Here is a 25,237-nt window from a genome sequence, read left to right on the forward strand (position 1 = left end):
ATAGAAATACCATTAGAACGATTCCGTAGGGGGGCAATATATAAAGTTGACGATACGTTTAATAATGACGAAGGAATGCAATGCAGCCCTTTCAATGTTGTATTGTTTTTTTGAGAAATTCATTGTTGCATTGATACAGCAAGGAATAACAATTTAGAAGTTTTAAGTAGCATAAAAGGGTTAATAAGCTATCAATGTTGCGCTATTATACTCGAAGAACATAACATGGTAACTAATACTCAAAGATCCAACGCAATGTGGCATGATGCTCGATTTACAAACTTTCAGTTGACACAGCATGTTAAGCCACGACATATGATATAGTTAATATCAGGTTATCCACTTATTTGAGACAGAAATTAATATGAAAACTCTACTCCAGAAAGAACTATACAATGGTACTAGAATCATGATACCGATAAATATTTATCTAAAACAGAAGCCCTGCAATGAATGGCTGGCATATCAAGTCCTTCAAATCCTATTAAATCATCATCATACACGGCTGTTGCCTATGCTTTTGCTCTTCGTTTTCTTCCAGCAAGCTTTTGTCAAACTAACAAACATGAGGATAGCGCTCCTATGTAGATAAGCTTCTCAATTTGTCCACTGACTCAATAGGCTTCTCAATTTGTCCAGTCCTGACATTAGGAACTGGGTATTTCTATGTAGATAAGCTAGCAACAACAGCAAATTACATCACAACTAATTGGAGGTTAGAAGAGATCTTTTCTCAATCTATAATTGTCCACGTTTTGTACTGCATCTCTAACACTAATGGAGACATCTGGGGGCGCACTGGAAGAGCATCTGCTTGAACTGGTGCCTTCTGTGAGAGTGGTACAATTAATCTGTTTTATGCATTGCTTCTTTGTTTTCGAGTCAGAAGAGGAATCCTATGAAAATGACAAATAACCATTTAATAATTGATCTCACTTTGCTATTTAATCAAATTTTGCACTGTTAAAATGTGTCTCCTTGATATATTCTATAGCCCTCACAAAAAAAAAGTTCCAAAAACTTCCGCAAATCTAGAACAAAAAACATCTACCACATATTTATACACTCATTATTTATATGAAATTGAAAACTATCCTTACCTTGGTAGTGATCTCTGAATGTGAGGGACCTGAAGAACCAGGAGTTTTCAGTTCCAGATCTGTCGCAACATCACCAACGCCAATACTTCTCAGTTCACAGCTTGCTTGCTGCAATGGAGATGACATGCTTCTACAGCCTCGTGCAGGAGAGTTAGAACGATGACTACAGTCTCGTGCAGGAGAGTTAGACCGATGACTACTTGAATGGGCAGCTGGGCTATTAAGTTGGTTAGATGGCTGATCATTGGGAGGATGACAGGGTTGAGTATATGCCATGTAAGGTGTGCATGCATTGGAGATTGTTCCAGAAGTTTGACCACGGAAAAAGGGTTATGCCTGCAGCTGCGGATGCATGGGTACAGAAACAGAGGGTATGGCAAGTGGTACTGGGTAGGGATAGGCTGGAGGTGGCCCAATGACTACAGAAGGCTCCATTCCAGCCCATGGGTATAACACCCTCATCCGTTGTTGACACTGGTTATTCAAATTATCAACCTCATATTTCAGTGAAGCTTTCTCATCTCTAAGCTCATTCTTTTCTTGTAACAACTACAAGTAAAAAAATGTGTATCAGATAACTAAGTTTTCTGTGGCTGATCCGCTTCTTTGAACACATATTTACCTCACGTGCTTCTTCAGAAAGTGATGTGTATTCACCTTTCAGCTTGTTCACCTAAGAATACAAATCTTTTAGCATCTGGATTGTGTCACCAAGGATAGTCGCCTTATCATTCCTGGGGCGGTCTGGATCTGGATATTTTAGCATGTAGCTGACATGAGATGACGATTAAATTACAGTGGCAACCTAGCATTTTATACAAATAGATCCAGCTAGTACGACTTGCATATACAAGTTTCAAACAAACATCTGGCATATGCAGAAACTATCAAAACTATATCCACAAATAGCTTATAGAGCAAAGCACGTCTATGATTCCCTCTTCCAGGGCGCTATTTGCTTCAGGCCTAACGAAAGAATATGGAAATAATCGGCTCCCTCCAAATGCTGTTTCTTCATGTGGTTGGTTGCTCACAACCGATGTTGGACAGCTGACAGACTTGCTCGGTGAGGCCTTCCCCACCCAGACCGATGTCTGCTGTCTGACCAGGATGAGAACATTCAGCACCATCTCATTGGGTGTGTGTTTGCTAGACAGTTCTGGTACTCCCTCCAGCAACAGGTTGGTCTTTGTTCGCTTGCCTCACAGCCTCCTGAACCATCCTTCGATGACTGGTGGGCCAAGGTTGAAGCTTCTGTTAGTGGTGATGCATGAAAAGGCCTAAACACCCCCACTGTCCTTGGTGCCTGGAGCATCTGGATGCATCAGAATGATTGTCTTCAATGGGACTGCCCCAAGTGTTTGCACGGCACTAAGCCTCACTAGGGAAGAAGCATAGATGTGGAGTTTGGAGGAGCTAAGGGCCTTCCCCAGCTCACTGCTAGTGGGGTTGGTTAGGTTGGTTCTTTGAGGTCGGGTGGTTCTAGATTTGTATAAGGCGATTAAGTTCATAGCTCTCTAGGGTTGTGTGTGTGTGGGACTCCTACTTTTAATATAATGATATGCAGCTCTCCTGCGTGTTCAAGAAAAAAAAATCCACAAATAGCTAATATTCATATCATGGAGTCCAAAACAACATACCAATAACTTTGGAACCAGCAATACTTTTTCATTTGCATGACCCAAAATAAGGTTTCAGATTAGTTTGCGCAGATTAACCTTTCCCAAATTAGTTTGCGCAGATTTACCTTTCTCAATTGCAGGTGCCACCATGCCACAAGTCTGCATGCAACAACTACTGAGTCGACATAAAAATCTAGGGCACTGGTAGACTTGACCTCTAAAAGTGTTGGAATTGAAATCTTGAACTAACAACTTGACGCCCTTGACCTATTCAAAAGCTGGTTTGAACAATGTGGATGCCACATCACCTGCCACATAATCTAAGATGTCAGGAAATAAAGTTTAAGATGTCAGTCCCCTCCCTACCTTCTTCCTCTTCCATTCTGCATTACAAAGTTTTCAACCGACCAATGTTTGGCTTGGTGTTCTCCACATCAAAACCACTTTACATGGCCAACTAGATTAAGTCACAGGATTTCACGCCTATACAGTTTCACAGATCAGGGTCAGTCCTTTGACCAGGGGCGACGTTCAAGGTTGAAAATTGGACTTGTTCCTTCGATAATTCTTTCTTCAAATGGAAGACAACAAAAGCCAGTTCATAACTTTCGTAAGATCTATGTATGAATCAACATACAAGTTGCATCAGAGCAGTTCATTGGAAGAATTGTCAATGTACAGTTTCAATACAAATATGGCCAACAGACAGGGTATAATATGTTAAATGTAAGTATCACATTCTTTTAGTGGTCATATACATTTGAAGCAAGAACATGAAGAGGGCAGATGCTATCAGCATGTGGTAGTTTAAACTTCAAACAATGTAGCTGTTTTGTACAATACTAGCAGGAATGAAACAGGAAGAAAATGATTTAGTCAGAAAGACCTTTTGTCATAATAGAAGGTAACAATATGAAAAAGTATGTATGGAAGAACAGAGTCTTATTTGGTAGAACAAAACCATGCAGATTGTGTCATAAGCACATAAGAAAACTATGTCGAAAGTCATATGTTGAGCAGGACAAGCAGATCACCAAACATGCAGGCACACCACTGTTTATGCAGTTATGCATATATCACATAACTACCACCATGTGGGAAGGTTGTTCTCGATAACTTTTTTTTTTGTTCAAGCATCAGGTCTCATTTGCGAAACAGTATATGAAGCCATGGTACAGCATTATTGGCAGTTTCAGTTTTAATCACGTTCTACTAACACCAACAGTTTCAACGTTGCCTATCCTCAGCAATTTAACTACAAATGAACTTACTTTGTTCTCCGGGATACTCAGTATCTCATAGCTAAGGAAATTTTCATTTTCAATCAAGAGAGAGTCAACATTTACAATAGTGCCATTGAAGTCCAATGTGGGCTGAAAAGCCATAGGGCACATTTGTTAAGAGTCATGGCCAGCTGAAATTTGACAGTCAGCAGAGTTGCACTATCTGTTTTTGCCATAATTGAGTATTTGGATTTATGGGACTTAATGGCGTGAGATCGAGCTGTAGCTGGAAATACAAAATGAGCACCAATGGAGGGTTTCTGCTTATTGAACATATTTAGCAAGGTCAGCTTATGAAGCCTTCTTGTTAGGGTTGGTATAGTTCAAGCTATGTATTGGGCACCGAGATGCTGTCGCTTCTTTGTACGGCTAGCAGAATATAACCGATGCTGAACAGCAGATTGATGAGTGGCTTGTAGAGGTCTGGGACCCACCCCTCCCCTGGGCTTGCCCTTTAGATATAAAGAGGAACTTCGACAACTTTGTGGCTAGTATCCATATGCAGTACAGTTTGCAAACATTTACAAATAATTTTACTATGATATAGGTACACGGCACTTGGAAGATGGCAGGGTGGAGTCAGCTTGTAGAGAAAACAGGTTAAACATAGACGGGAGTGATGACTTGAGAGGAGAAAGTAGAGTTCATTTCTAGTGACTATCGTGAATTGCAGCAGCCAGGCCATCACCCTTGAATAGAGATTGGTTACAGAAAGCCTAGATATCTAACAAGCTAAAGACAAGCCTAGACTTCCAAGAGTAAGTTAGTACTCCTGCTTGTAAAAAGGGTGGGTTACAGGCCCTGATATCTATAACACCTTGGGATTCTTTACCCTTTGTTCTTCTAAATATATTGATGTGCAGAGAAAAAAAAAACTTATTAGACATGAGAATAGGTAACAACCTAACAAACTAGAGATAGTATGCTGCTACTTCTTGTAGGGCCTTGCCCATGCTGTCCACAGGTTGGACACATCCGTTCCCAAAACAGTGTACTACAGAGTAAAACTGTTGTTTTGACTTTTTGACTGTGCTGGTGGCTGAGCTTGTGCTTCTAGTAGTTAATAAATGAATCAAGTCATGACCAGAACACTAATATTTGCTCAAATCACTGATGGACAAACTTCAGGGATCATACTTCCACGCTTGATATTTGTCAAAACTAAAATGTTTTACTAGTCCAACCCACCCAACACTTGTCCTCATCAAACAGCGCATTCTGATGCTCTGTATGCTGAAATACCACATAATGACATAAATGAACTTTCAACATCACTAGGCCCCATAAGGCTTAACAAGGTTTTCCCTGTGCCATGTAGTACTTTTTCTTCTTCTGAGATTTTTTAGCCCATCTGCTCTGACCTTTGTTGCAGCTAGTACATAGCACTGTATTTTGCCTGTCCACGCTCTCCTTTTTAATATAACAGGCAGCTCTCCTGTCCGTTCGTTTGGGAAAAAAACAACTGAGTACTTATTGGTAGTACAAGGATAAACATGTCATAGTATGTTCTTTTAAGGTATCCACTTTTGCTGATTTAGCATTTATAATGTGTCTCTTGATAACCCATAAAGGCCAACATACCCATTAAAATTCCTGACTAGCGGCACATGGAGCAATTAGGATCTAGTTTCATCCAGACAAGCATTTGAGCTGAATCTTTAATCTATACCACCAGCCTGTATTGATGACATGTACGACCATAACTCACATATATTGACTTAACCTAGTGAGACGGTATAGGTGAAAGGTGCACGGAAACGATGGCATGGGTGAAAATTACCCAATTTTCATGCTCGAAACAGAAAATAGCATCATACCAAGTGTGTTTCCCAATTCCTGGAACTGCTCATTTAATTTATCTCTTCGCATCTTCTCACGATCAGCCTTTTGTACCTTGCTCGTGGAAAACGGACCTTGGGCTTTGCACTCTGTCCTTTGACTGTTGATAAGACGGAACGCTAGTCGTGAGAAAATTTCAGACCAGCAGCATCTAAGACAGTAAATTTTTTCTCGAAGAGCTGCGCATCAATATGTTAAGAAGATATAAAGAGCGAAAGAGCCCCAAAATAAAAAAATATTGTAGGGATAAAGGGTCTGTAACACATCCTAAACTAGATTTTCTCTTATACAAAAACTACTACAATGGGACCAGACCATAACTAGGGGTGGTAAAGGGCCCAAGATTTTGAACTAGAAAATCTAAGGACCAGACCCTAAAAGGGCCGGGCTCTGATCTTATATAATTTTGAACTAAATAATTTAAAGACTTTTAAGGACCTTGTTGGGCTGTGAAGAATCTACTAGGGCCATGACCCATTACCACCCCTAACCACAACACCTGCCTAGAGCAGCTAGGGGGTAGGAAATAGGGCAAGGAGATATGAAACTCCTCGAGCCTCTGCTACAGTACACTACTGGACATCTTCTCTAAAAGCTGTTATGACCCGGGATAAATTAGGGGTTTCCCCATCAAACACATAGTAGTTACGGTGCTTCCAAACTAACCAAGACCCTAAGATAATGATGGAATTAACCCAATTGTTACAATACTTCCAAGAGGAAAGGCCATGAATCGAGTCAAAAGCTTTGTCAAAAGCTCGTCAGGGGCAGCCCAACGGAAGAGTGGTGAAAAAGCACCAGAGCCTGAGAGTCCAGGAGCTTCGCCGAGCCAGTGAATAGCTTGTTGTACTCCTCCAAGCTCTGCTGGTCGATGCCTGCTGTCTCCCAAATAAGATCCAGAGCGCGCATCACCTTTTTTGTTCTTGAGGGTGCCCCACCACCAGGAACATCAGGCTCCATCCCGGCTATGCGGTGGCTGTGCCACGGAAGAGCACAGGGAGCACCGGTGCGAGAACACAACCTGTTCACCCTTGGCCTAGGGAGGATCATCTCCGTCTTCTTCGTAATTTTTGACAAGACACCCTTATTTTGCACAAAATCACACACCAGATGATCCATGATTCAATCTATTGTCGATCACACTTAATTTAAGTGCACACTCCATTCATGAGGAATTTTTCCTTGACTATTTTTAGAGACCCCAGACGTAAAACGAATTAAACTATCAGCTGCTCAATTGACGCTACCAGAGTAACACCAGAGAACCCATCTAACTCTACGTCCCTCCTAAATCCCGCAGATTTGAGTATGAATTGGATAACCCCTCCCAACAATTTCCACTTCACTGGTTCCTAACCCTAAAGAAAAAGATTCAAAAGTAAAGCAAATCAGCTGAAGTGGTGTGTGGGCAGGGCGACCTGAGGTCGGCGTCGCGCGGGTGGATCAAGCCATCCTCCGGCGGCTGACGGCCGCACGGATCCATGGTGCTGTACGGAAACAGAAGTGTGGAGCTGGGCAGGGCGGGGGCGCGTGGTCACCTCGCTTCCCGTGGCGTGCGCGCAGGGAGCAAGTCGCAGAGTCTACTCTTTACCCACAGCAACTAAAAAAACTTATGTTCACTCACTTAACTAAGTTAAGGCACTGTTTAGTTGTCACCCCATAAACTCGGTAAACATAAAAAAACGTCACATCGAATGTTTCGACACATGCATGGAGTACTAAATGAAGTCTATTTACAAAACTTTTTGCATTGATGGGCTGTAAATTGCGAGACGAATCTAATGAGCCTACATAATCCATGATTTGCAATAGTGATGCTATAGTAACCATTCGCTAATTATTGATTAATCATGGATTAATTAGCATCATTAGATTCGTCTCGCGATTTAAAACTCATCTGTGCAAAAAATTTTGTAAATAGACTTCATTTAGTAATTCAAATTAGCAAGATTCCGTCGTAAAAAATTTTTGCGTTTCATCTAAACACACCCTAATATAGATGTTGATGCAGCTGACAGTCCATTGCTCCGCCTCAAGAACCACCAATTTGACCCGGCCCAAGCACAGCCCGGCCGCACCCTGACGTGCCCAGGCTGGCCCGGCCCGTCAACCGTACTTGGCGTGGGCTGCCACCCTAGCCAGTGGGTTGGCAGGACCCATCAAAGTTAGCAGGCCAGTTCGATGGCAGCCCGCTAACTCCAACAGTCGAGCTAGCCCAGCCCACAGCTAGCCAGAGCTAGGGCAGCAGGTGTATGTAATCGCGGGCGCCCCCCTCTCTCCTCCCTTAGCTCTAGCCTCCATTTTCCACTCGCCTCACCACCTCCTCGTCTCCGCGACCCCGCAACGCTGCCTCCTCGCCTGTGCTCTTCGCCTCCGCCTCCGCCTCCACCGCCGGCCTCTCCCATTCCCTCTCGTCTCTGGTGAGTAGATCTTCAGCTCTGCCGCTTCAGTGAGTCGATCTCCTGCTCCTCCACAGCTCCGCTCCTATCTCCAGTCCTTGCCGAGGTTCGCAGTCATCTTTCACTACTACACAAATCATTACCGAGGCGAGAAAAAACCGCCTGCAACCGCCTCGGAGCCAACACCACAGTTAATAACATCATTAAACAAGGAGGTTCCCATGCCCCCTCGCTAAATGGTATAAAAAAATTAAAAAAAAGAAAAGTCCATCGGCTGCCGCCGTCGCCACCGGCATCGCCTCCGCCCGCACCGCTCCAGCCCAGCACGTGTCGCTCCTCCGCCAAACGCCGCGCCGCCGCCGCTTAGAGGGGCGGGAGGGAGGAGCCGCCGCGTCGCCACCGCCAAGGGGAGCGGCCTGTATCGCCGGCCCTGGATCCAGCCTCGGCGGCCTCGAATCCGGTCTCGCCGGTCCGCCCGCGCCACGTCCGCCCTCCTTTTGGCCGAATTTAGGCGCCCTGGAGGGGAGGGAAGCGGAGGAGCCGCCGCCGCCTGCCCTCGGGCTGCCGAATCCGAGAGCCACGGCCGGTTCCGGGCCACACTGGGCCTTGCCGGCCTCCTTCGCCGGCCGCGCTGGGCCTCGCGGGCCTCTTCTTCCGTTGGCCGCACCCGTCGGCGATGCCGCTGTCGTGTTGAGCCGCAGGTGGGGAGGGATGAAGCCAGGGACTGAGGGGCGGTGCTTGTGGACACTACCAGAATCATAGGAATGGTTAATAAACTGTCAGGCATAGTTTTTTTACCATAGGCAAAACCATTAGCCGAGTGTATACCGTCGGCAACCTCCCGTCAGGCACTCTTGGTCGGACATTCTCCCATTTGCTGATGGGCGGTCAGTAACTAATTGGCCAACGGTTTGTTGCCGACAGTTGACAGTCGGCTATTAGTTGGATAAGATGCCGACCAGATATTAATTGCCAATGGGATTTCTAGTCACACATAAATTTATTAACAGTTTGTTTAACCTGTTGGGAAATTTACTATCAGTAGTATTTTAATGGTTGTTGGGGATTAAGTACGGTTGGGTATACATACATATGAGGGTCTTTATCTCCTCTTGGTTATAGCATACATGATTGTATCATTTAACTGTCAGGTTTCATGTGTGAGACAATTTTCATTAAACCAACAAGATTTACACCACTCTTTTTTTTATTATCCCATATGTAGGCTATGCTTGCAGTGGCTTTAGTACCAATAAGAAACTAAAAGCATGACAAGAAGATAAACTACACAGTTGTCATTGCATCATTCATCCAAATTCAATAGATAGGAAAGAAGTACGTACATAATATCCTTATAATATCCAAATGAAAATTCTTGACTAAAATAATATTGTTCTCACAGTAAAGACAAATGGCCTACAATGCCATCCAACTGAATACCGTAGCTCAAGAGAAAGAAGGCAAGTGACTGGACTCAACTTATCACCAAAAGTCATCACCAATATCATAGTTATTCCTATAGTCTTCTTGTCCACCGTATCCTACGTCATCAGACTTGTAATCCTCATCGCCTTCTTCGCCGTAGTCTCTTTCACCAATGTTGTAATCCTCATCGTCTTCATCTCCTTCATGACCAACTTTGCCATTCTGTTTTGGCAACGCACCTTATGATTCAGAATCAGCCTGCAGAAATACCATGGAGAATGAAGTTCTACTCTCCAGTTTGCCTGAGAGTGATTGGAGTGAAGATCATCACTAATATTGTTCATTTTTATTGCAATCGTGAAGAGCACTGGACTAGAGAAATTCAAATATTTGTGCCATTCTATTTTTCATTCTGCCACTATAAGTCCAGTATGACAACATGGTGCAATATTGGAATATTCAGTTTCAGGTGGTGTATGACCATTTCATCTACAAATCATGCGTGGTTTGAAGAAGAGAGATGCTGAAGTGTACTTGAAGATGTGTATTAGATCCTTTTTAAGTTGTAAATACAATGTTATGGCTGCTACTACTATATTGTTTTCATTAAAATTATGGATGACTATTGTTTACTTCAAAAGAAAAGGCTCATGATTTCTGTTTTCAGCTCTATTTTTCATCTAAGCAGAATGTTGATTATATATGTGCTAGCATATAAGTTTAGAAATGAACTTACTAAGTTAGCTGTAGTTTCCTGAGCTAGTACATCATAGTCCAGTCCTCCTTTAGCAGCCAATGCCTGTTAACATTTCGAGATTAGTAATAAGTATTTGTTGAAACATGCATGGTTAGAACAACAGTTCACATTATTACCTGCAAAACACGCTAAACTTCATGAAGAACACTATTTTTCTTTCGCAGCTCCTCGTTTTACCTTTCAAGTCGCTTCTCTCTAGCAGAGAAATGTGGCTGTGCACTTCTCTTTTCTACTACTAAAAAGAGGCAAAGGATGACATTTTTTCATCTATATGGTTCTTGTTGGTATTTTGTAACGTCACGAATAAAATTCGCAAGCGCACGGATACCGTTGTAGCTTTCACCCAAGAGTATTCCAGGGTATCGTATCCACTGGGGAACGTGAGTGCACTATCTACGGATTCAGGCTCATCCAAGGACACACACACACACTGGTGTAGGAGGATAGGGTAGAGAGGACTTTCTAAGATCTAGAATCTATGTTTATAAGAAGAGATCATGTCGCCGTTATACTTCGAGCTACTGATTTCGATCGGCTTATATAAGCCGATAGCTCCAATAATACGTGTTGTATCCAATATCCGAACGTGGAGGATTACTAGGGGTCGAACAGGGTTGTCACCACCTGCTGGCTACCTCTACAAACTGTGGGACTATCAGACAACTGAGTGGTATAGTCCAGCCTAGACACCACGTCTACGCTATTCCCTACTAACTCTAGAGGCGATCAGGGTTATCCTTTTCTATCCGGAGCCCAACTCTAAAGTCAAATGCTACTCCCTAAGCATACACTCATGTAATATAAGGCAGAGATGATAACTTGCAATCTAAACTCTAATTCTAAATAAGAAGGTCTCGAACACTTACAACCGAATAAGCATTTGTCGAGGTACAAGCGGAGAAGAGCGCCGACAAGCCTGGCACATCCCCAGACTCCCTCTCACTTGAGTAGAGGTACAAATTGGAGAAGGGCACCGTTACCACACCCCTCCTGAGTACCTCTACTCCTAAACTCCCTAAGACAATTCTCACTCAAGTGAGAACTCAAGAGAAGAGTGAATTGTTGATGGTGTGGAGTGTGTTCTAATTCTCACCCCCTCCCCTCGTATTTATAGGAGGGAGCCACCCCGGGAATGAAGCCAAACCACCATGGAGCACCAACTACAAGGCGCCACATGTCATCTCCAAGTCGGTGGGGCCCGTGGGCCATTACCACATGGTCGGCCGGCCATGGGCTGCGCCCGTTCGGCCCGGTTCTTGGTCTGAAGGCTGCTAGGCGGGCGCTCATGTCATGTACATTGGTTTGGGCTTGTCTTAAATCAGTTTGGTAGCTCTGGTGGGCCCGTAGATCCCCGTGAATGCATCTGATTCATCGAGACGTTGTTGCCTCGGATCAGTGTCGTGTCACCTTGATCATGGGCTGCATTCTCTTCTCATTTCCAAGCTTAAACAACCTGCACATAAATATACACCAACACTTTGTGGAACTCGTTAGCAATAACTCCTACCACTAGTGTTGACGCTCGTCTTTCATATGCTCATGCAAGAGCTGATAGCTTGCTTTGATGGTTGGGTTTATATCTTGATGCTTGAAGCCTGTTTTACCTGCATTTCTGCCCGAATTCCAATATAGCAATATTTCTAAGAGGAAACGTGGAATTGACTCTTTTTGGATAACATCAGCAGGTATGAGACTTTTATTCTCATGATTTTAGGCTCAAGATGATGCCTGAAATTAGTCGTTAGCGAGCGTCAACAAGTCCCCCACACTTAGTTCTTTGCTCGTCCTCGAGTAAAGGCAAGAACTAATACAGACCCGACTTTATATGATATGGCACCTGCATACAGATTATTCTAAACTTCACCCTTACCTGTGAATTTTGATGTGTCTGCCATAATGGTTTGGGAAGTTGAAGAGTGGAACAGTGTTGACTTCAGTCTCCCCCACTTTCCTGCTATATGACTGGGGTTTTGAAAATATTTTCGCAAAGACCAACCATAGCTTTACTTCTCCATAGGATCTCTCATATCGCTCATTGTGTTTGTATATATTCTCACCAAGGCATGGCTTCTTTTTACCCTACTTCTAAGGATAGCATATGTGGAGCTCATGGTTGGGAAATTGGAAGCATGCACTTGTGTTACATGTATTGGAAAATCAAACAACGGATCCATGGAGATGACAAATCACACAAGTTGATCAAGATTGTGCACGTGTGTGGAATGTGGATGGCGGAAATGGAATACTCCTTTTATGAATCTCTCTCTCCTTTATTTGGACAACATGAGGATATGGCTATATTATTGTATATCTCCTTTTTTTTCTTGGACTTTCATGTGTCCAAATTTTTTTTTTGGGTGATGCTTCTTGGGCATGCATTCTTTCTCTCTCTTTTTATTGGATAGCTCATGCCTCATTTGAAGGATACTAGAGAGAGATCATTAAACATGGAGTTTATTTTGTGGATGGAAGGAATGGCATAGCTAACTTCTAGTATAGAAGTTTAACTGGTCGAGTGCACGTGATCTTGATCAAGCAAGTATGAAAGACATCTCACTAGGGTCACAAAGTTTGAAGAAGCTCAATGCAACAACAAGGCACATATGTGTAAAAGTTTGTATCATGAAGATCAATCATATGGCTTTGGTAGGACAAACACGTGGAGTTGTAAAGTTATGGAGATTTTCTTTTTGATAAAAATTTCCCAGACATAAAATCAGAGAAAGCAAGGATTCTTCCATCAAATCATATCTCACTAGTCAACAACTTAACAATTATGGGTTCCCTAAGATATGATTCACAAGCTCAGGTGCTAGCCAATCATTGAGAATCACTGAACCAGAGGATACCTTAAGTTTAGTTTTCGTGATTGATCTAGATTTCATTTAAACTCATAGGTTAGGGAGAGTATGAGGGGTAGAGTGCACAAACCATCGCGATGAAGATGATCAGAGCTAGTGCTAGTCAGCCAAACCTGAGGTTCCACTGTCCAATATGAGCTCTGATTCGTCTTGGATTTTTGCATTATGGTTCGTTCTGTGTTGTGCACGTGTTGTGGGAGATCTCGAGTGTATATGCATGAAAGTTCTGAGAGATCTCCCCCACACTTGTTCTTGTACCTGGTGCTTATTTAAAAACAAAAATATGGAAACAAACTAATAGCTCTAGTGGTTTTAAGAACCAGGGAGCTTCTAAAATTTTCTGAAACTAAAATTTAATCTCACCATGATACTTACTCAAGCAAGTCTAAATTAAGATTGTATCAACATGAGTATGTTGTGCAACATTAATCCAAAACCTTGTCTTACCTTTCCATTTGATTTCAGCATCAATGACTCACCCGATTGGATTTGATTTTCCTGCAGGGGTTAGTCCACATATGCAACCAATATCTATACAAATATTAACTCTAAGTTGTAGTCGATATTTTCGAGGCGTTGTAGTCGGTGTAGCTCATATGTTCGTAGGTGTTGCTTGTCCGTCGTTCTTCTTGATCTTCCCCTAGAAAGGTTAGCGACCAAAAAATACTCGAAGAAAAACTATATCCAAGTACATGCTCTTGCTTTTTTATTGAAAGGGAAATAAATAAATAGATAAATAAAAGGTAGTCTGGGCTATCTCCCAGCAGTGCTTTGTTTCTGGTCATAAGCTCGACCATGATAACTCTTGCAGCCATCATTGGTGATGGGTCATTATTTCACCACCAATTGTTGAAGCTAGCTACAAGGTTAGTGTCATGGTGCACCCACGAAATCTGCAATGTTTACGATAAACATATACATCTACAATCAACTTTCTGAAGATTTTGTAAAAGAGGACCTTGAGTTGGTTGTAGTCCTCGTGTGTGCACGGTGCAATAAGCATGCCTGACTCTGGAGCTGTATTGAATGAGCATGGTTTACGTGGTATGTCAAAAGTGAAATTCCCATGCTCATCTGTGGAATCCTTTTCTTCAGACTCCAGAATCGGCGCCTCACAAAGTTCCATGGCCCATTGATTCTCCATCTCAAGAGATTCATCGTGAAAGATTATAGTTTTATCTCAATCAAGGTCGAGAACAACAGATTCTGGGCCATCGGGAAGAGGCTCAAACTCGGTCATGGATGATGATGATCGTTCATCTTCACAAGAGTGTAGGCCACCCTCCGAGTCGTATTCTTCAGAGGATTCTAGAACTCCCAAGAGAACGGGCTCGGATGATATGAACGGAGATGTATGCATCATCTTCTTGAGCGGGTTTTGCTCTGGGAGAGGCTTTGGCAGAAGATTTTCTAAGCAAGGAGTAGCAGTGGCAAAAGCAGTTTCCCTAAGCAGTCCAGCTAGGCTCCCTTGATGAGATGTGAGTGAAATTTCAAGTGGGTAGCCTATGAGAAGATCAAAATCGAGGACATCGAAGATATGAAAGTCTAGGTTCACCTCGATTTTGTCTAAGGTTAGCAGCACAGCACTTGTGACCCCCCGACATTCAACAATGTGTCCAAAGGTACAACATTTGAGTAGCTTGTCGGATGGTCTTAGCATAACATCGCCCAACAAAGTATACGCTAAGTGCCATAGCATGATGTTAACCTCCATGATGGGGTTAACATGGGCTTCTATAGTAATTCCTCCTATAGAGCATGGAATGATCGTGGAATGTACACTCATCCAAACGTTTTCGGAAAAGCATATCGCTTCATCTGACCATTCCTCCTTTATGACCTCCTCGAGCAATGGTTTGTTAAAGGATTGGGAGGAGAAGGAGGTACCGTAGGACTAAGAGAAGGTTCTGTCAGGAGATTGTGTAAGTGATCGATACTGATAGAAGGAAGTTCCTCCCTTAATTGGGCGTCGTGGAGATTCGAGGTGTTTTGGATATTTCCTGAAGGATCATCCTCGAATCAGGAAGGGAACTCCGAAGGTTGAATTTCTTCTTCCTTCGGTGTTCGTGATTCGGGAGAGGGATCGACAGACGAATATTGGGATGTGAAACATGAAGGCTCAGATTCGGGTGTTGAGGGACTCTCATGCCTCGACATGGATTCCTCACGATGGGTTTGGTCGGTAGGAAAGAAAGAGTTCTCTAAGAAACTATCCAAGATTCCTCTTCCCTCTGCTGGAGTTATTTGTGCAAACGAACCTCCGGCGGCGATGTCGAGTTTTAGGGCAGACTTCATGTCTAAACCCGAGCAAAAGATGTTCAATGATGCATCATCGGGTATAGATAGGTCCGAGCTAGATGCCAAAAGGCGTAAGAATCTAGCCCAAGCTGCACCTATGGACTCCTTCTCTAATTGCTCGAAGTCGAGGATGTCAATCGGTAGGGAGTTTATGCATTTAATGAGAGAGAACGAGTGATAAAAGTCGGCTCGAAGCTCTTCCCAATCACTGTTCATACTCCCTATCATGAGGGTGTACCATTGTTCCGCCCTCCTAATGAGAGAGAAAGGAAACAATTTCCACTGCAAGACTTCCTGTGTCATGCCTGAGATTACTAAGCTCGAACACAGTTTCTCGAATTCTCGCAAATGGTCAAGGTGATCATCATTGATTGCTCCAGAGAAGAGTCTTCCGAACCATGGCTATAAAGCCTGGGTCCGGTTCATAGCTAGATGAGGAAGATGGTGATGGCTCAGAGAACTCGCCCATTGGGGTAGAGAGCTGTGGAAAGGATAGCTGCTCCATGGGTAGCGGGGGTGGAGGTAGAAAGAAAGAAAAGAAAAAAGATACGTGGACAACTGAGTCTGTAGATAATGTAGCTACCGTTCCCCAGCAATGCCGCTAGAAAGCTTGTTGGTATTTTTTAACGTCACGAATAAAATCCGCAAGCGCACGGATACCGCTGTAGCTTTCACTCAAGAGTATTCCAGGGAATCGTATCCACTAGGAACGTGAGTGCACTATCTACGGGTTCAGGTTCATCCAAGGAAACAGACACTGGTGTAGGAGGATGGGGTAGAGAGGACTTTCTAAGATCTAGAATCTATGTTTATAAGAAGAGATCATGTCGCCGTTATACTTCGAGCTACTGGTTTCGACCAGGTTATACAAGTCGATAGCTCCAATAATACGTGCTCTATCCAATATCCGAACGTAGAGGATTACTAGGGCTAGAACATGGCTATCACCACCTGCCGGCTACCTCTACAAACCGTGGGACTATCAGACAACTGAGTGGTATAGTCCAGCCTAGACACCACGTCTACGCTATTCCCTACTAACTCTAGAGGCGATCAGGGTTATCCTTTTCTATCCGGAGCCCAACTCTAGAGTCAAATGCTACTCTCTAAGCATACACTCATGTAATATAAGTGTAAGCATCTAGGCCCTCAAGGTATGTTTCGGTGATTAATGACAACCATTATTGTGACTAATGAGTTTGTGCAGCTTAATAAATCATTATCGCTTATTTGGTCATATGTCAAAAGAGGCCCCTCAATTTCATTATTCAAAAAGGCGATCTCGTATTCAACTCAAGATTATAACAATACTAAGGATCTTTCTAGTACTAAGTGTCACAAGGTTGAGAAGGACACTTATATTAGTATAGGTTTTATAGTTTTGTAGAGGTCGCACTATTAAGAGGGGTTAAGGCCAAGTAACTTGAGCATGGACATGATCTTTCAAAAATGGATGCACACTATGGTCACTCAGGTTTTTAGAAGTACAAATAAGTGGTTTTTGACTTATATCTCAAGAATATTTGGATTTTATTCAAGACTCAAATCAGAAAAGGCAAAATCAGAAAAAGTCTTTAACACCGGTTTAACCGACGCTTTCATTTTTCTATACGTCGGTTAAACGAAGTCAGCAGAGTCTGGACAAGTCAATACACCGGTTAAACCGACGTGTCTGAATTTAACAGTCGGTGCATTAGTCCAGAGTTGGTTTTTCTAGGGTGTTTCAAGGTTCTATACACCGGTTAAACCGACGCTGTTTGAATTGGGACGTTAGTGCAATTGACCAGTGAGATGGTTTTTCCAGGGATTTCTGATGTTGTACTCACCGGTTAAACCGATGATGGTTTTGAGTTAACGTCGGTGCAGTTGTCCAGAGACTTGGTTTTTCAGTTGATCAGTGGACAACTACACTCACCATGTTAAACCGATGATACGTCGGTTAATCTGCCCAAGTTGTAACGGCTAGTTTTTCAGAAGGGGCAGTTTACATTCATCGGTTAAACCGACGCTGGCTATTGGAGGATCGTCGGATTAACCGGCGCTACGCAGTTTTCTGGCAGCTTTTCTCCAACGGCTCTATTCAGTGTGAGCTGCCTATATATACCCCTCCAATGGGTTATTTTGAACACTCTTGACACCAGGCAACATCCATACACTTATACAATAGTCAAGAGCCACCTTGAGCTTCATCTTCCATCAAATTGATCATTCAATCATTCAAGAAGCAAGGCTAAGGACTTGAGTAGAGAGAAGCTTGTGTGCATCCGTTCTTGGTGATCGGTTCTTGCTCAAGTGAAGGCCCTAGCTTGTTACTCTTGGTGATTGGCATCACCTAGGCGATCTTGGTGATCGAGGTGTTTCTCGCGGAGCTTGCCAAGGATTGTGGGAGCCCGGAGAAGAAGATTGTACGTGGTTTGATCTCCACCACTGCCGGGATGGCGAACGGAGACTCTTAGTGAGCGCCCTCGTCTCGGTGACTTGGGAGGTGACAAGACTCTTAGTGAGTGTCACAACGTGGATTAGGGGTGTGTGCCAACACATCGACACCACGGGAAAAAATCCGGTCGTCTCTTGTCCACTCTCTTTATTCAAGTATTTTCTTTCATGCAATTTATTCATGTACTTGACTTAGAGATCATAACTTAGCTCTACCTTGCTAGGCTTTACTTCTCTTTATATCTCTCTTAGCTTGTGTAGGTAGCTTAGTTATCTGGTTGGTGAATTGGTGCCTTACTAGCATTGCATAGGTTAAGATTGCTTTATTGTGTTTTCGAAATTGAAAAAGGCCCAATTCACCCCCCCTCTTGGTCCATCAATCCTTTCAATTGGTATCAGAGCCTCGTTGCTCATTTGGATCATTAGGCTTCACCGTCTAGAGCTATGGCCAAGATGGGTGGTTCGCCTCCTCACTTCGAGGGCAAGAACTTTGCTTATTGGAAAGTTCGCATGGCCGCATACCTTGATGCGATTGTCCCCGAAGTGTGGTTGGCAACAAAGACCGGGTTCATCGGAACTCCCACCTCGGAACAATTAAAATGGAATGCCAAGGCTAGAAATGCAATTTTCGAAGCCATTAGTGAGGAAGTCTTTGCCAGAGTTAATGGCATGGACTTAGCAAGTGATATTTGGAAGGAGCTCATTGAAATTCATGAAGGCTCTACTAAAGTTCGTGAGCAAAAATATCACTTGTTTAGAGCTAAGTATGATTCCTTTAAAATGCTAGCTCATGAAAATTACAATGATATGTATTCTCGCTTGAATGTCATTGTCAAGGACATTAATGCACTTGAAATATCCAAAATTGACAGTGGCTCCATCAATCGCAAGATTCTCATGCTCCTCCCGAAGCCCAAGTACAATATCATCAATGCTATGCTTCAAAAGGAGAATCTTGACTCAATGGAAGTGGGAGAACTTGTGGGCGAAATTCGCGCTCATGAAATGGGTATCCTTGGTATGTCCGAAGAGCCAACTTCAAGCAAATCAATTGCTCTAAAGACCAAGGCAAACAAATCCCGCAAGCTCAAGATGATCAAGCAAGAATCAAGCTCAAGCAATGAAGAAGATGATCATCGTGAAAGCTCATCCGATGTTGAAGATGATGGAGAACTTGCTCTCATGATGAGAAAGTTCACACGCTTGAATGACAAGATCAATAAGAAGGGTTTCAACTTTGACTGCTAAAAGAAGAATGTTCCGGCCAATGGATGTCAAGAACAAAATTTGCTACAATTGTGGAGAAAAAGGTCACATCCGTCCAAATTGCCCCAAGCCGGACAAAAGAGACAAGGATAACAAGAGCAAGCATTGCCATGATTCAAGCAATGATGATGAAGAAGAAGAAAGGAAGAACAAAAACAAGAAACTTGGGAAGAAAAAGAGCCATGACAAGAAGACCAAGCTCTTCCCAAAGAAAAAGGGCAACACCAAGAGAAGCTTCTTAGTAGAAAAACAAGAATGGGTGACCGATGTCTCATCAAGCGAAGAGTCGAGCGATGAGGAAGAAGATATCGTCACCATCGCCCTCACAAATGAAGAACCATCGCTACCTCCACCTCCAATGTGCCTCATGGCCAAAGGTAACTCTAAGGTATGTGAGAGTGAAGATGATAGTGATGATGAGCTTGACCCTAATGAGTTTGCTAACCTCATTAATGAGTATACATCCGTTATCAAGAGGGAAAAGGGCAAAGTCAAGGTTCTTGAGAGCACTCATGCCAAGTTAGAGCTTGCCCACTCCGATTTACTTGGCAAGTACAATGACTTGCTCAAAAAGCACAATGAGTCACTTGTACTTGCTAAGCAAGTTGAAGAGAGCCACAAAAAGCTTAAACAAGAGCATAGGGAGTTGGCTCACAAATATCAAGAATTTGAATTTGCCTATGAAGCAATTGACCCAAGTTTTGAGAACTTTGCTCATGAAACTATTGAAAAAGTTAATGCTTCTACTTCATGTGATGACCTACTCATTAATGCAAATGCCACTAATATTGTGCCCGAGCTTGCTCCTTCTAAGGAAAAAGAATTGATGGATCAAGTAGCAAGCCTCAAGAGTAGTGTGGAGAAGCTCTCAAGAAGAGAATACATCCACAAGGAAATTCTCTTCAACAATGCTCGTGACTATGGCAAGAGAGGTCTTGGTTCATTCCCGGAGCCAAATCAAGGCACTACTCCTTCTCCGGAGATCAAGACTAGCATCATCAAGGAAGTTGGTTCATATTGCCAATATTGCCAAGTCACCGGGCACCACACTAGGGAGTGCACTTTACCATCACGTCCTCTTCCTAATTTACCCAAAAATTACTCATCAATGTTTCAAAATAACCATTTTCTCTTGAGTAAAGTGAAGGGCAAGGTGAATGCCAAATTCATTGGCAAACTCACTAAGGAGTCAAAGAAGAAGCTCCCCAAGCAACTTTGGGTTCCCAAAAGTCTTGTCACACATGTGCAAGGCCCAAAGCTTGCTTGGGTTCCAAAAACTCAACAATGATTCTCATGTGTGTAGGTGAACTACAAAGCCGGTGGAAAACATTGGGTACTTGATAGCGGTTGCTCTCAACACATGACCGGCAATGATAGCATGTTCACCTCTCTTGAAGACCCCGGCGATCATGAACATGTCACCTATGGTGATAACTCAAGGGGAAAAGTTTTAGGTTTGGGTAGAATAGCAATCTCCAAAGATTTATCTATTTCAAATGTCTTGTTTGTAGAATCTCTTAATTTTAATCTTATTTCTATTGCTCAATTATGTGATCTTGGACTAACGTGTACCTTTGACAAGAATGGTGTTGTAGTAACTCATGAAGAAGATAAGTCATTGGTATTCACGGGGTTTAGGCATGGCAATATTTATTTGGTGGACTTCTCTTCAAAGCAAACAAGCTCCATGACATGCCTCTTCACCAAGTCGTCTCTTGGGTGGCTTTGGCATAGAAGAATTGCTCATATCGGCATGAGCAACCTCAAGAAAGCCCACAAGAGAGGGATGATCACTGGCTTGAAGGATGTCACTTTTGACAAGAACAAGTTATGCAAAGCATGCCAAGCCGGGAAGCAAGTTGGATCACATCATCCCATCAAGACGATGTTGTCTACCTCCAAGCCGCTCGAGCTACTACACATGGAACTCTTTAGTCCAACTACATACAAGAGAATTGGTGGTAACCTCTATTGCCTAGTAATCGTTGATGATTTTTCACGTTACACTTGGGTCATGTTTCTAGGCGATAAGGGTGAAACTCCGGAAATCTTCAAGACATTTGCAAGAAGAGCTCAAAGGGAGTACAACTCCCCAATAGTTAAGATCCGGGGTGACAACGGCACCCAATTCAAGAATATGAAGATTGAAGAATGGTGCGATGAAGAGGGCATCAAGCATGAGTTCTCCGCCACCTACACGCCTCAACAAAATAGAGTTGTGGAAAGAAAGAACAAGACACTCATCACCCTAGCAAGAGCAATGTTGGATGATTATGGCACGTCCGAAAAGTTTTGGGCGGAAGCAATCAACACGGCGTGTCATGCATCCAACCGAGTGTATCCTCACCGACTCCTCAAGAAACTCCATATGAGCTCATCACCGGGAAGAAACCAAATATATCCTACTTTCGAGTATTTGGTTGCAAATGCTTCATTTATAAAAAGAAAAGGCTCGGTAAGTTTGAAAGTAGATGTGATGAAGGTTTCTTTCTTGGTTATGCATCAAACTCCAAAGCATATAGAGTATTCAATCAAACCTCCGGGTTATTTGAAGAAACATGTGATGTGGAGTTTGATGAATATAATGGCTCCCAAGAGGAGGTTGTTGGCTATGACAATGTAGGTGATGAGGAAATTGAAGAAGCTTTGAAGAAGATGTCCATTGGGGATATCAAGCCGGAAGAGGTGCATGAAGGCAATGATCAAGGGGGAGGACCTTCCTCATCTACACCAAGCATCTCTATGGCACCCCAAGTGGATGAAGATCAAGACAAAGATGATCCACAACCTTAAGAAAATGTGCCAATGCCAACACCCCAAGTCCAAGAATAAGAAGAGCAAAGTGTTCCACCACAAGCATAAGTCACCCATGATCCTGTTATCGCCATGAATTAACAGGGTTAATTTATGGGCCGAAAGCAAGATGGGCTTAAAGCAGAAGAGCAAGAAGACTTGTAAATCGGCTCCTGCGTGAGCATCTGGGCCACATGGGCCATGTACCTTTAGATCTAGTTCAAGTTTAGAGATAGAGTCCGATCGGGACAAGATTAGTTTAGATTGTTTCCCAAGTCTCCGGACTATAAATATGTATCCTTTGTTATTCGTAAAGGGAGCGTCATCACGACTCGCAAACAAAAACTCTCGGCGCATCGCCACCCCTAATCCTAGGGTTTTCATCCAAGTAAGTGCCATGCTGCCCTGATCGCTTCTGGCGATCAAGGCAGTATTGTTCTTGCTTTTACCTTGGTATTACTCGTACTGAAGCGTTTTTGATGGCGAGTAGTACTAGTTATCTTGATGTTCGTAGCATGTCTTTTAGTAGATTCATCATGCTTTCGTTGCTTATCATCTACGAATATCACGTTGTCTCTGTGCAGTCACGTTTCAATCTCATGCTAGTTCTTGTCGCATAGAATTAGTCGCACAGAGGCAACACCCTGTTTCTTTTATGTCTAGTAGATCTGATCTGTTCTGGTTTGCTCTTATCTTAAGAGTTTGCGTAATATCTGCTAGGTTAGGCCTTGCAAACAGGATTGGATGATCCGGTGGCGTAGTAGATGCTTTATCTTAGCCTTGATAGGGATTGTTCCGGGAATCGGCTCTTGCTAGTTCTTAGGCCTCTGTTTTGGGTTATGGTTTAGTTATCTATTACGTTCATTAGACCTAGTCACGTGTAGGATGTTTCGATCTAGCAGTGAAGCTTTTACCATCATGGATTAGATTAGTTAGATATAATTGAAGCAGCTTTACAGTTATTTGCTTATTTCATCGAAATCTGGATGGTTACAGATCCGATCTGACACCGGGACTCGATCGGCTCTTTAAAGCCGATGCAAGAGTCGTCCCGAGGAGCCGACTATGGCTCGGACTTATGTTTACACATGTCTTTGTATGCAGGAAACTGTTCGGAGCACGTCTGCACCCTCCTGATCGGGTATAGGTCAGGTGGCACGCCCGGTTTTCCACAAAACCTCCGGGCGCGTGACGGAATTGCGGGCCAGTCGACGAGGGAGCAGTGCCTGCCAGCGCCCCAGCAACCTCCCGGCTCTTCAGTGTTGCCCGTCGCTGCTCGCCGGTGGGTTTCGACTGACAACACATTCTGGCACGCTCGGTGAGACCCTTCTCGGCAACAACATCTACTGCAACAATGACTGGAGCTCAAGATCAAGAACCCGCTCTCAAGCCCGTCACGTATGAAGAGCTCTCTCCTGAACACAAGAAGAAGTATGATGAGATCAAAGCTCTGCTGGAAGCCGATCTCATCGGCTCTTTTGAGAGGACCCGCAACCATGGCATCAGGTGGAAGGGGTTCTCGCCTGAAGGCGCTCTCGACAATGTGGACCTGTCTGTACCATCATAGGAGCGCACCAGGGCCCTGCGTGAGGAGATGAACTACATGGTGGCCCATGCGCTTCATCGTCTCTCTCAGAGCCTGATGAACTGAACTCGAGCGCATGGCGCATCGCGTCATCCAGGAGATAATCAAGAACCAGTACTCTCCATCGGGGCCAATCCTGGGGAGTCACACAGAGGAAGCTGCACTACATTCTAGGCCGCAACTGCCATTCTCATTTGCAGCTCCCAGACCACAGAGCTCGCCGATCTACGTCGTCCACAAGATCGGCGGTGATCCTGGAGAAGGCCAGTTCCTCACCGAGCCACCTAAGGAGGTTCAGCACGGCTACACGTGCGCCTACATCCCTGACAGCGTCAGTCCAGCACGCTCGGTGCAGATGGTGAACCCAGGAACTTCTGGAGTAGACGTAGAAAAACAAGCATGGATGGCAAAGTACGCTACTGGCCCGAGTGCTGAGCCATCGGCCCCAGGAGTTCTTAGTGTGGAGCAGGTCAGTGCAATACTCAGAGACCAGTTCGGCATCCTGCCCAAAAGGAAAGCGATCGGCTATTCCAAGCCGTATCCAAGCGACTATGACTTGATCCCACTGTCACCCAAGTATCGGCTTCCTGAGTTCACCAAGTTCAACGGGTCAGAGGGAGCCAGCTCCATCGAGCATGTGAGCCGATACTTAACGCAACTTGGGATGATCTCAGTGTCGGATCCATTGAGGGTCCGGTTCTTCGGCCAATCCCTTACAGGCCCAAGCTTTTGGATGGTATGCGTCACTAGCTCCAGATTCGATTCGGACTTGGAGGCAGCTTGAAGATCAATTCCATACCCAGTACCACTCGGAAGCTGCAGAAGCTGGAATTGCCGACCTCGCCCAAGTCAGGCAGAAGCGAGGAGAGACAGTGTCAGAGTACATACAGCGCTATAGGGAGGTCAAGAACCGATGCTACTCGTCGCACATCACAGAGAAGGAGGCAGTCGATCTGGCTGTCCTGGGACTCGCTGAGCCGATCAAGGATGCGGCTTTTCAGTTGGAGTTCACGTCTCTGGCGCACCTGGTGCAGAAGCTTACAGCATACGAGCATTACCATCCTAAGCTGTACCAGGACAAGTTCAAGCGCCATGTAAACATGGCACAAGCAGAAGAATCTGACGACTCTGGCGAGGAGCAAGAAGTAGCCGTGGAAGAGTGGACCCGGGGGGCAAACCCTGTCCCATGTAAATGGGTCAAACAGCAGGGACTTGTGAAGGGCTTCGACTTCGACGTGACCAAGGCGGAGCAGATATTTGATCTGCTCCTCAAAGAAAAATAGCTGAAGCTTCCAGAGAATCACAAGTCGCCAACTGCCCAAGAGCTGCAGGGAAGACTGTACTGCAAATGGCACCACTCGTTCACTCATTCCACGGGTGAGTGCAAGGAGCTACGTCATCAGATACAATCGGCCATCGAGCAAGGCCGATTAATCCTGGCTCAACACACGATGAAGGTTGACACCAAGCCCTTCCCGCAAGCTAACGTGGTGGAGCTATCAGCTTTCGGATCCGAGGGCCAGGACTTGGCATTCCAGATCAACATGGTGGGACCCATGCGCCGCCATGACAA

The 25,237-nt window shown here is 44.1% G+C and overlaps 1 pseudogene; it reads right to left on the reverse strand.

The window, feature by feature from the left end:
- Positions 1-273: 273 nt before the first annotated feature.
- Positions 274-7,433, reverse strand: LOC120699996 (annotated as a pseudogene).
- Positions 7,434-25,237: the final 17,804 nt, after the last annotated feature.

The sequence above is a fragment of the Panicum virgatum genome, chromosome 1K (assembly GCF_016808335.1).
Source record: "Panicum virgatum strain AP13 chromosome 1K, P.virgatum_v5, whole genome shotgun sequence".
NCBI classification, from domain to species: domain Eukaryota; kingdom Viridiplantae; phylum Streptophyta; class Magnoliopsida; order Poales; family Poaceae; genus Panicum; species Panicum virgatum.